This window comes from Argiope bruennichi, chromosome 7 (assembly GCF_947563725.1).
Source record: "Argiope bruennichi chromosome 7, qqArgBrue1.1, whole genome shotgun sequence".
In the NCBI taxonomy this organism is placed as follows: Eukaryota; Metazoa; Arthropoda; class Arachnida; order Araneae; family Araneidae; genus Argiope; species Argiope bruennichi.
Window position 1 is genome coordinate 1,995,431 of NC_079157.1, and position 13,855 is coordinate 2,009,285.

Below are 13,855 nucleotides of genomic sequence, written 5' to 3' on the forward strand. Positions count from 1 at the left end.
TCCATAACGGCAAAGGCAATGGCAACGTCGTGATATTTCGGAGTTCCGCGATGTGACAAAGTGGTCACGAGCACCTCCACATCATAATTTGGAATATATACTTTAATTTGTTAGTTTAGGGAAAAGTTAAAATTAATTGAACTAGTTTGGACGAGCGCAGTAAAGCTCTAACGTCATGAGATTTGGTATTTAATTCTTCTTATTATTATTTGTGATATAATTAATTAATTAAAAATAATGTTTGGCTTATTTATGGGGTAAATACAGAAAATTTTTAATGGAGTTACGTTGCATGTGCCTTTCTAACTATTGGGACTGATTTTTTTGCTAAATTTGCTGAAAAGAAAAAATTTTGAGAAATTTCACGCGAGTATCACGCATCGTAGCTATCTGAGGCCAAAACAAATAATTTTGAAAATTTAATCCACCAGATTGGTAACAGAGTTAATTAGTTCTCAGCTTTTTAACCAAGGGAAAATTTATATATATATATTATCAATCGCAGCTCTCGGGCGTTTCCTCGAGCTGGATACTGCTGGATCATATACAGGTAGATTAAGTAACTTGTTACGAATCTGGGGTAGTTTTTCGAAGAATTTAATTGATGTTCTTCTAATAAAGTCCGAAACAGGTTCAATTTTGAGATCGTCATGTAAAACTTTCCTCCTGATATACCAGGGAGCGTTTACAATCTTCATCAGGTCCTATTTTGAAAAACTTGCAACCTATTGATATTAGTGGCGGAAGTCGCCCCCCAAATTTGGGAGCCGTACATTAGAATTGGTCTCAAAATAGCTTTGTAGAGCAGAAGTCCCGGGCATTCATCAACGCCAAGGCTACATTAAAATCAAATTTCTGCCACTACAGGAGATAGCTTCTGGTTGAAGCGGGCTCCTCCTTAAGCAGTACGAGTGTTCAAGTGTTCACTTCGAGCAACGGCGAGCTGCAAAGTTAGAAAGTCCAGACACACGTGGACTCTGGCGCCGCTCCTCGTTTCTTAGAAAATCATACTCCTCGACCCCCCCCCCCCCCGAGAGGGGAGACGAGAGAACTCGCCCTTGCCCCAATTGAAAAGGCGGAAGTTTTGGCCGATAGTCTCCAAGACCAGTTTACCCCCTACGCAGACGTGTGGCTGTCAACCCCCCCCCCCGACGAACTACGTCACAGATCAGCTGGAGAACTTTTTGACACTTGAACATGTAAACAATCTCGAGCCCGTTCGGCCAACGGAGATCATAGAATTTATGAAAAACGTTAAGCCGAATAAATCGCCAGGATTGGATTTAATTACAAATCGCATGATTAAAAACCTCCCGCCTAGATATACAGGATGTTGCCGAATTCGACCGACAAATTCAGAATGGTGATAGGAAGCATCAAGATAGGAAGCATCACCATACAACATGAGGTCCCAAACGACGTTTAGGGGGTAAAAATCGCTAAAATATAAGGAGTCGGCAAACTTTTGAAAACTGTAAAAAAATTGATAAAAAAATAACAAATGGTGTTTCAACTATGATTTTTTTAAGTGAAAGCACATTTTTAAAAGCTATTTTTCATGTAAGTAACAGGCCGATTTGATGAACCAGGGGGCCGTAAATTATTGAAAACAAAAAAGTAGTTTAGAACCCTTATCTGCAAAAATATTAAAACTTTAAAAAAAATAAAAGTTTTAAATTTTAAGGAATTTTATATTCTTTAATTTGCTATAATTCTGTAGTGTGAAAACTGAGGAGGTTTTAAGATATTCAAGAAAAACTAAAATGTTTGCCAGGAAACATCGCTGGAACATCGGTACCGATATTTACAGAGGATGTTGCCAAATTCGAAAGGTAAATTTTGATAAGTGATAGTAGGCATTAAGGAGATGAAAAAGTATTATAAACCAGAGGGTCGCAGGAGACGTTTATTCTGTGAAAATCGCAAAAACAAACATCGAAGAGACGATTAGCCTGGCGAAGCGAATGGCCATAATAATGCAAGGATTTGGAACAAGGTAGTCGAGAAAAATAAGCTTTCTCGTATCTAAATTTCCCATGCGTTCGAGGAATATAAAAGCAGCGAGCATACAACATATCAGATTTCACGAATGACGAATATGCATTACGACCCAGCGGATGGTAACAAGCTAGCACAAAGAATATACCAATAGCAATATTCAAATAGACGTTGTCCACACCACAGCACCTTTGAAAATATTAATAGACGTTGCGAGAGACAGAATCCTTCAAAATAACGAGGCCAGATGCAAGGCCCGAACGCCTCGGTGGCGCAAAATACCTTGTTTTCTTACAGCATGTCCTTCCGGGTTTACTGCAGGAAATACCGGCCATTGCACGCCAGAACATTTGATTAATGCATGATGGTGCACCAGCACATTTTTTGAATTCTGTACGTAACTACCTAGATGATGCATATCCTGGGACGTGGATTAGATGTGGCGAACCTGTTGATTGGCCCCCACGTTCCCCGGACCTCAATCCCTTGTATTTATTCTTCTGTGGCCATATGAAATCTCTTGTTTATCAGACACCTTTGAATACATTGAAAGATCTCATAGAACGGATCGTCATCGCTGCTGCAGAAATCGTAAGCGCACTTGGTATGTTTGAGCGCGTCCGGTGGTCCTTTAAACGTCGGTGTTGATTGTGTAATGACTTTCGCGACCGCAACATTGAGCAATTTTTATAAAAGTTTCTCATCGTCTCCTTTCTTTTGTTAAAATGTCTGTGCTGTAAATGTATGCTGTATCTGTATTCCAACAAATAAATTTTCACCGTCGTTTGCGACTTTATATTTCTTTGAAAATTCTTATCGCCTTGATGCCCACTATTACTTTTCAGAATTTTTCCGACAGAATTTTGCAATACCTTCTGTAAACATTGGTGCCGATGTTGCAGCGATGTTTCCCGGCAAACATTTTAGTTTTTTTTTTTTTTTTGAATATTTTTAAACCTCTCCAGTTTTCACACTACAGACTTATATCAAATTAAAGAGTATAAAATGCTTTACATTTTAAAGCTTTTATCTTTCTTAAAGTTTTAATGTTTTTGCAGATAAGGGTTCTAAACTACTTTTTCGTTTTCAATAATTTACGACCGCCTGGTTCATCAAATCAGCATGTAACTTACATGAAAAATTGTCTTTAAGAATCTTTTTTTACTTTAAAAAAAATCATCGTTGAAACACCATTTGTTATTTTTTTATTAATTTTTTACAGTTTCCAACAGTTCTCCGACACCCTATATTTTTGCTATTTTCACCCCTTAAACGACGTTTGGGACCCCATGTTGTATAGTGATTCTTTATCCTCTTGATGCCTACTATCACCCCTCTGAATTTTTCGGTCGAATTCGGCAACACCCTGTATTTTATATTTAACTTTTTTAATAAATAAATTAATGGAACTTTGTTATTTTCCCGATTGCTGGAAAACAGCTGTGGTTGCCCCTATTACAAAACCAATCTCCGATTTGACTTTACCTCAAAATTTTGTCCCATCCCGCTACTTATTAGCTTGAGCAAAGTGTACGAATCTGTGCTTCTCAAGCGCCTGAATCAATTTCTCAGCGACAAAAATATTATTAATTCTGAACAATTTGGATTTCGGGAAAAATCTGTCGACGAATCACCAGCTTATTCGTGTTACAGAATTGATTCACGAAGGCTTTGGGAAGTCCCAAACCACATGTGCACTTTCTCTGGACGTAGCCAATACCTTTGATAAAATTTGGCACGAAGGGCTTTTGTTCAAGTGCATGCGACTTGGATTTTCGGCGCAATTTGTCAAAATTTTACGCTCGTACCTACTTTCTCGTAAATTTCGGGTGCGAGTAAACGATGTAATTTTATGCCCCAGACCAATTCTGAGCGGTTGTGCGCAAGGGAACTTACTCTCTCCAACTGTTTTTAACATTTATGTTAACGATCTACCTAGAGCTAGTAATCGTCATTTAGCAATTTTTGAAGACGATACCGCCATTCTCACACAACATAGGGATCCACATACAATCACAGCAAACATACAACAGTACATGACCGTTTTATAGTGCTGGCTCATTGGCTGGAAAATAAAAGTCAACTCAAGTAAATGCGCGTGCCTTCTTTTTACTAAAAAACTGGTAATGCCTGACTTAGCCCCTATCCAAATTTTAGGCCTACCCGTCCCCTTCGTAAATGAATATAAGAGTTTTAGACGCTAAATTAAGCTTTAATAGTCATATTAACCCTCTCAATTCCAGCCACTCGGTTTGAGAATTTACCTTATAACTTCCAAGTGGGTCGGTTTGGGGCGGCTACTCTACTAAACACTCCAGGAGGTCCTCGTTATCTTTGACAATTGCCGCTTTTTCACAGTAGTTTCCCCTGTGCCTTAGGGCGGTAGGGGTTGAGGAAGGATTCACTAAATAGGTTGTTGGCGTATATTTTGTATTTTGAAGGGGTTTTAGTTTCTATTTTCACGTGTTGTTAACTCAAAATTGGAAAGATTTTATGGCCATTTATAAAAAATTTTCCACCGAAGTTCTCAGTTAACGATGAATATAAGGATACCGACACGTTGTTTATTTTTCGGATATGCATTAGAAGCTCTTTTCAGTAGTAAGACTATTGTAATGATATAAAGACAAACCATTGCATTGTCAATGCGGCCTATTCACATCGCAGTTTTCTCACAAAATGTGTAACGACTCTTGTTACTGTAGATGGAAGTCGTTTTACACTTCAAGCGTCTTATTCTGTCATCAAAGGACTTTCGGAATTTCTGAGGCCGAGTACAAACAACCGCTTTCAAAATAGCATTAAAATACGAAAAAAAGCTAAGGAGTATTTCTTCTCGCTCTCTTCAGAGTGAGAAAAGTTATATAAATACTAAGTTCCTTTTTCAAATGGCATTCTGAAAATTTCTCTTCAGTTGTGAATTTCTACTCTTTATTTTACGTACAGTGAATCAGATTTTTGATTATCAGAGTAATTTTTGAAACGCTTATTATTTCTTCATTATGAGTAAAAGAAATATTGAACACACGGAAGAAAAAATTAAAGTAATTTTACTTGCTTCTGATGAAAGTGACAGTGATCTATCAGCGAAGATGATGGCTGGCCAAAAAACGATACTTTAGCTGATCTCTTGTTTATTTTAAACAAAGAAGCAAGAGATAAAACCAACAAGGTTCAGATGAACAAGAGAGATAAAGATGAAGAGTCAAAAAATATTATATAATTTACTTATTACCAAAAATTTGTAAACGATTCCCTCGTGCGTAAATTTGTGGAAATTTAATATGAAATTTTCGTTCAAAAATTTATCTTGTCTTAACAATACTATAGAAAACTTCACATAGCATTTTAAAATCAGAAATTTCATCTTGAAAAATTCAGTATGACAGTCTATATTAAAAAAGGAATATTTATGACGAATTTAATAGTAAATGTGTTAAATATTCTATTTAGTTTATGAAGAATGCAATAGTGATGAATGTTTTAGTAAAATGTTCAGGCTGAAAACTGAAGGAATGTATTTTCGAAATATATTTCGCTAAGTAATTTTCTCCCCAAATTTTATTTCATAAATTTTTGTATTTCAATATTAAATGAAGTTTTAAAAATATGTTTTCTCGTCTATCGAATTGTTTCGATAGATGAGATATCTAACGTTTGACTTAATATATTTCATTGGTTAGACAAAAATTTTAAAGGTTGTATTTTAAAAGATTAGTGAAAATGAGTGGCAAAATAAAAATATTTTTGGAATGTATATTTACCCCACATTCTTTTTTAATTATTTAATGTAAAAGTAAGAATGCATAAGTTTTTGGAAGCAAAATGTGAAAACATCTTTAAAAATTTAATTAAAGTTCTAAAAGTTTTCTCTTAATATCATTATCGAAAAGGCAAAATAATATTTTATATTTAAAAATTCAACGAAGAAAACAGTTTATACTAAAAAAATAATGCTAAAGACAAAAAAAAAAAAAAAAAATCTTAGCTGAGTATTGAAAGAACGTATTATTTTCAAAATGTCTTTCAAAAAGTGCAATAACATTTTTTTATTCAACGAATGTTTTTATTTCGGTATTAAATGAAGTTTTAAAACATTATATCGTCTGTCACTTAATTGCATTGACATCTATATATGTAAAAAACTGTACTAATTGCAGTGATATATGCCCAATGTTTGTTCAACATTACTATGTAAAAATTGGATCAATATTTATATATATCAACTGGATCAATATTTATATATATCAACTGGATCAATATTTATATATATCAACTGGATCAATAAAAGAAAATAGATATCTAAATTGGATTAAAAAAGAAAATCAACTAAAGACAGATTTTATTCATCGCAGAAAGAAGGATGGCCAGATAATGAAAAATATGAGAAGGATCACAAAATATGTTTTGTCAAGTGTTTTGATGAAGTTATTTTATTCACAAAAGAAGAAAAAAGAAATCTTTTAACGCAGTTGAACTTGGATATATATCATATAATTAAAAACTTCTAAAGAGATAAAGAGAACTTGACAGGGAAAAAATTAAACGTAATGAACAAAGAGAAAGCACAATCATTTGCAAGTGGAATGTATAATATAATATATTTCCCAATATATTGTATAAAAGCCGATAATCTATGCAACTCCTCCCAGAATTCAAATTCAACCTCTAAAACATGATTCATTAATGCTTAAACCACAGCATAAAAATTGGAAGAAAAAGAAACTGTAAACAATATCTTTCTCTTTTGTTTCAAATACCATTTTAAGTATTAAAAAAATTAATTTAGTTAAAATTACTTTTTAAAAAATCGTTTACCTCATTATTGTTCATTGTAACTAAAAAGAATTGATATTTAAATCAAGTATGTAAAATGTATGATTTGTTATTGTTTGTTTCTTATTAATTTTTAAAAATTTTTTATAAAATTTAAGATATTTATATGCTTCTCCCCCTTTCTCTCTTTTAGTTTTGTACCTTTTCTGCCTCTTTATAACATTATCTTATAAGATCATACAGTTTTTTATATGAATACAATTAATTGAAAAATAAACATCTTTTCTGGATATTTACTCTTAAAATTAGATACCCGAATGCCATCAGAAATCATATCACATTTAAATTTCTTTACAGCAATTTTTTTTAAAGAAAATTTTACTTTTGAAAAAAAAAATAATTTTTTTGCGAATAAAAGAAACCTTTGTTAATGCTCCAGGGAAAAAATTTAATAGTTTCCAAATGTTATTTTTGAAGTTTTAAATGCTAAATCTGAATGATAAAAAGGTATTTTAACAAAATTTCGAATATGGCTGTGATAATTTACCTAAGCTTTTTTATTAAGCTTATTAAGCTTATTTTTATTAAGCTTATTTATTAAGCTTATTATTAAGCTTATTAAACAAATAAAATATCTTGAAGGGTACGAGAAAATGTGTTGTGTCAAGATGTCATAAGGAATTGTTATCCTCGTTTGTAGAAGATTTTTCCGCTACTACTGCAAACATAATATTCCATTTTTTTTCAAAAATTGTTATCTAATAATATTATTGATGTTATACTTTTTTTTTGCAATTACAATATTGCATAAAAACAAAGGTGTAATGTTGAGTGACAGAAAAAACAAGTTTAAATTAATGGCAAAAGAATAAATTCGTCTTTACTTGAGTAGTTAAATTTTGATAGAATATTTGAAATGAAATGAATTGTATTACAATAATAAAAATTATTATAGAAATATATTCTCATATATTTTTTAATTCATTTATATTAAAAAGAAAACTGTATGATAATGAAATTTATATCAATAAAAAGATTTTGATATTAAGTTTGAGAAATGATGTTAGTATCATTTTTGTACAATAATATATTTTGGGGAATTATAAGAAAAAAACACCAACATTTTGTTTAGTTAGAATTATAATTGCAAATTTTGAAGCATTGCATCAAAGCACACGCTTTCAACCTTTAAAGCATGTTTGATAAATTTTCGGTTTCTAGGTTCGGTAGTCTGTCTTGTAACTCATGTTAAAGTATGGATAAATATATGAACAACTATATATTTCTTCTTTTGTAAGATTGAAATTACGATTGCATATCTGTATGTTGACCTAATGTTATTCTTTTGATTTGATATCCACTGGAATGCAGCATCTTGTAAAATTTTTATTCATCTACTATTCTGTTTAAAAGTAAAGGTATTTTTTTTTATCAAAAAATTTTAATAACATTATTCTGATATTTTTGTCTTTCTTCTTTAGAATTTTAATCACCAAAATAAAATTTCTTAAATGTATTTTCTCAAAGAAAGCTTATTTGCAGAGAAGTATTTCTTAGATAGGGCAATAACAGATGCTTTTATGAGCATCAAGAAAGAAAAATAGATACGTATGACAGTTCTATAATTCATCCCTCCACTTCCATCTACTTACATATCTCTGCTGCTTTTGAAAAGCTACCCCAATTTGCCTACGGAAACAAAACCACCGGGTGGTCGTATGGCAGATGCGCTCTTAACTAGTATCATATGTGCTGAAGTTGTGGGATTAATGGAATTTAATTACCTTTTAGAAGAAAACTTGGTAAACAGTTGGATTTGGATTTTGTGGATTTTATTGGCACAAGAGCCATGATATTGGCTATGCTGCTCCAAACTGTGTTTTTCAGGATTAAATTATAAAATTTCAGCTATAAAAAAAATGAAAACTTTTGAGAAAGATGAAGAAAACTTAAATATGTGGATAAAAACCTATTGATTTCAAAAATGCAAAAATTTGAACATGTGGTGTCTTACCAAGTAAGAAAGGTAATGGAGTATTCGTATTTTGAAAGAAGTGCAAACGTTGAGCATTGAAATTTGGACATTCTGACAATATATGTTGGACAGACATTTGACAGTCACACTGGGAACATAGAGGTGGTTGTTCACCTAGTAACAAGTGGAGATGGGTGAATCTCGTATGTCCAATGCGTAAACGAGTTAATACCGTGTCTGCTTTTCGATTAGGTAATGAAGACCACGGTTGTACATGAGGTTTAATGGTATGTAGTTTATTGTTAGTTTCAAGGTCCCACTGAGCTTGCCATTTGGAATAAAGAAGCCTTTTTGTGTGCTTATTTAAGTCGCTTACAGGAATAGATGTGACCGCTGGAATACTTGCCAATTTAGCAGCCTTGTCTGCCTCCTCATTGCCCAAAGTATGCCTTCCCTACAGCTTTGGTAAACAGTTACAAAAGCTGTAGGGAAGGCATCTTTCTCATTCTTATAATGAGAGTGATTGATGGATAATGATTCTTTTTTATGGGATAATCAACATTTTTCCCATGCGAAACTTGATACTAAAACCACGCCTGGTGATGGGAAATTTTAGTGAACTCATGGTCCTATTTTCTTCAAATAAATACCTTCATTTTATAAAGATTAATAAATAAATTTGTATAGAAATTTTTTAAAAAATGACAAATTACGAAAAGGTTAAACATACACTAATTTGTTTACACAAATAATATAACAAAGTATTTGACATTCGCATTGGTTAGTGAATATCTATTTTAAACGGTTGTTTCTAAAGGATGTTTCTTATAAGTAAAATTGATTAAACTGGATCTATTTTTCCCTTGTAGTTTATAAATATTTTATATTGTTACGAATCTGTAATGCTGCTTCCCAGCATAGGTGGTTCCACCCTCGGAAATAATGTTTTACAGTCATCTGTACTGGACGGAGTCCGGGGTCGCGTCGGAGGTTCCAGAGCTTTTCGACTTTGGCGCCAAAATAGATTATACACGAAACATCGAGAATTTTCCAGTAGGAACCGAGATACGCCTCGAACGTTCCTGATTGGTTGAGTGGCTTCTAGCCCCGCCTCCTCGGACCTATAAAAGAAGGCGGTTGCAGCTGTTAGGGCAGAGTAGTCGGGTTCGACGGTAAAGAACTGGCCTTCCAGAGATAAGCGGAGCAGCGACGGAGTGAAGCTAGTGCTGAACTAAACTGTGTGCTACTGTCTGCAGTAGAGTCTGTTGTATGCTGCGGTTTATGCTGTTTTGTATGCTGCTGTGTATGCTGCACGTCTCGGCTGAAGATAATCGTCTTCTGTGCTGTATATAGTTGTCCGTCTTTGTGCTGTCCTGTGTGTCTTCGTGTAATTAAACGTCGTTGTTTTATTTTCTGCTGCCACCTGGTGATTGAGCGTTCTTCACACCATATAACCCCCACTATCCAAACGAACCCCGGAAATTTCGTAACATTTGGTGTCAGAAGTGGGGTAGTGGTCAACAGTATATGGTGAAAACGAGATCTCAGGCTACGATGGCTGATAGCGGTAATGGTGATTTACTGGCTCTGTTGGCTGAGATGAAGAAATCTATCGAAGCTGGACAAGAAAGATTGGAGAAAGAGATACGCTCCGGTCGAGAAAGAATGGAGGAGATGAAAGCTGGACAAGAAAGATTGGAGAAAGAGATGCGTTCCGGTCAAGAAAGAATGGAGGAGAGGAAAGCCGGATTGGAGAAAGAGATGCGTTCTGGTCAAGAAAGAATGGAGGAGATGAAAGCCGCATTGGAGAAAGAGATGCGTTCCGGTCAAGAAAGAATAGAGCAGTAGCTTAAGAAGGACATCGCAAGTGTTAAAGAGGAATTCTCCAATATCATTCAGGAGAAGATGAATGCAATTGAAGATAAGGTGGCTTCATTTGAGAATAAGGTAGTTTCAGTGGAAACTAAAGTTTTGAAGATGGAAGAAAGTTTTGACAAGGTTCGAGAAGACATCGGAAAAGAATTTGAACCGAAATTCGGAAAGGAGATGGAAAGCCTGAAGAAGCAGATTTCCCATGAACATGAGGAATTCAAAGTGATATTTACACCTTCCCTGGCGACGATTAAACTCTCGACATTCGACGGAAAAACATCCTGGCAAGTATACAAAACACAGTTTACTATGGTAGCGGAAGCTAATGGATGGAATCCTCAAGCCAAAGCGTTTCACTTGGCAGCTTCGTTAAGATGAGATGCTGCCAACATCCTTGAGACTCTTACGGAGGAGCAAAGACAAGATTTCCAAGCTCTATCGAGTGCACTTGAGCTGCGGTTTGGAAAGAAGTGCACTAAAGAATACAGCCGATTGCAGTTAAAGTCCCGCTATCAAAAAGCGGGTGAAAGTCTGCAGGAATTAGCTGCCGATATTCAGCGACTTTCCCACTTAGCATTTTCTGATTGCCCGGTTGAGACACGTCAAGATCTGGCACTCCAGCACTTCATCGATAGTGTGCGTGATCCGGAAACACAGAAGGCTCTTAGACTAGCAGATGTCAAAGATATAGGATCTGCTTTAGTCTTTGCACACAAAATAGAGGCTGCCCAGTGAGCCACACGCAAGGACCGACACCCAATCAGAGCTGTCTCTGCTGCGGATTCGGACTCGGATTTCGTGAAACAGATTGACGATCTGCGAAGAGAAATTCGGAGGTTAAAAGATCGCAAAAATGGCGGAGGTACGAAAATTCGGTGTTGGACTTGTGGTACAGCCGAACACGTCCGTAGGTACTGCCAGGTTTCTAGAAGTGGTGGAAATAGTCAACAGCCCCATTTCAAAGTATTTCATATTTCATCCATAAGTGGCTGTGACAATGAACTTTACGTGATAAGACAAATTGGTGACATCACATGCAATATGGTTGTCGACACTGGAGCCAATGTGACCATAATAAGAGAAGATCTGGCACGAAAATTAAGATTTAACATAATCTGGACGCCCCCCTGCATTACTTTACAGACAGTGACGGGAGATAATATTTATGTTCATGGGAAAGTCAACCTCTCTATACGCTTTGGAAATATAAACTACCACCATTCCGCATTTGTAGCAGAAATTACCGACCCTTGCATTCTTGGACTAGATTTTCTGCGGAAATACGACTTTAAACTGGACTTCGGAAATAGTAGAATGAATTCAAAATTTGAAGACATCACTCTTTTTGGACTACACGCTGAACTGGAATCCAGCCAGAAAATAATAGCTAAAACTGACATCTCCTTATCGCCTAGGACTGAATGTGTAATACCCGGTTTGGTAGCAGATAACCGAAAATTCCGATTTGGTGTAATGGATTATCCTGACACAGACCGTGCCAGAGCAGGAGTGTTAGTAGCTTCATCGGTAGTGGACCTCTCAAAGTCAGTCATCCCAGTGAGAGTGGCTAACATCAGTCATAAGACAAAGATTATACAGAAAGGAGAGGTGCTAGCAACTTACACTCCTGTCACTTGTATAGACAGGAAGTGCAATAGTCAGAACGTTTCTTCAGACGATTTAGTCCAAAATTTACTGCAGGATACAGATTTAGATGAAAAACAGAGGTATGCTGCTAGAGAGTTGATAAAAGAATTCCGAGACTTATTTTCTCGAACATCTGAGGACTTCGGAAGGACTCAACTAGTAAAACACCGAATTGATACAGGAGAACATCCTCCTATTAGGCAGCACTCCAGACGACTACCATTCGCTAAACAAGAAGAAGTCCAAACACTAATTAAAGAAATGCAAGATAAGGACGTAATTGAGCCGTCATCAAGTCCTTGGGCATCCCCCATCGTCTTAGTAAGGAAGAAAGACGGCTCTACTAGGTTTTGTGTGGATTATCGCCGATTGAATGATGTCACCAAGAAGGACAGCTACCCTTTGCCAAGGATAGACGACACGCTTGAGATACTTGCCGGCAATACCTGGTTTTCTACCCTGGACCTCAAGAGTGGGTACTGGCAAGTAGAAATCCATCCTGAAGATAAAGATAAAACGGCTTTCACCACAGGACAGGGGCTATGGCAGTTTAAGGTTATGCCTTTCGGCATGTGTAATGCACCAGCAACATTTGAACGCCTTATGGAAACAGTTCTCGGAGGGCTTTCTTATGCAGCCTGTCTGGTTTACCTCGATGACATCATCATCATGGGGCTTCCTTTGAAGAACATCTTCAAAATGTTAGACGTGTACTGCAAAAGCTGAAGGAAGCTAACCTGAAATTAAGCCCGTCCAAGTGCCACCTATTCAGGCGTGAATTCACCTATCTTGGGCATATCATTTCGGCAGAAGGTGTTCGAACAGACCCGGATAAGATATCGGCTGTAAGACACTGGACCTGCAAGACGGATGTTCACCAGCTCCGGAGTTTCTTAGGCTTATGTACGTATTACCGGAAATTCGTGAAAAACTTCTCAACAATCGCCAGACCACTCCATAAGCTGACCGAAGCGAAACAGAAATTCATCTGGACGGATGAATGTGACAACGCCTTTAACAAGCTCAAAGACGCCCTAACATCTGCTCCCGTCCTGGCCTATCCTGAAATCGGAAAGCAATTTATTCTGGATACGGATGCAAGTCATGAATGCATCAGAGCTGTGTTGTCCCAAGAAATAGATGGACAGGAGCGTGTCATCGAATATTTCAGTAAGTGTCTGTCCAAACAGGAAAGAAATTATTGTGTGACCAGGAAGGAACTTCTGGCTATCGTAAAGGCCGTAGAGAACTTCCACCCTTACCTCTACGGTCGAAGGTTTCTGCTTCGTACAGATCATGCTTCATTAACCTGGCTATTGAATTTTAACAAACCAGAAGGTCAAATAGCCAGATGGATACAGAGACTACAGGAATATGACATAGAAATTCGCCACCGAAAAGGATCAGCGCATGGAAATGCAGATGCTCTTTTGAAAAGACCATGTTCGGAGAACTGCAATTACTGCTCTAGAGTTGAAAAGAAATTTTGCATGGTAGATCCTGTAGTTCGCCAAGTTACAACACCATCAATATCAGAATCAGATCCATGGAGTGACGAGAGCGCCCGGAAAGACCAACTAGCTGATC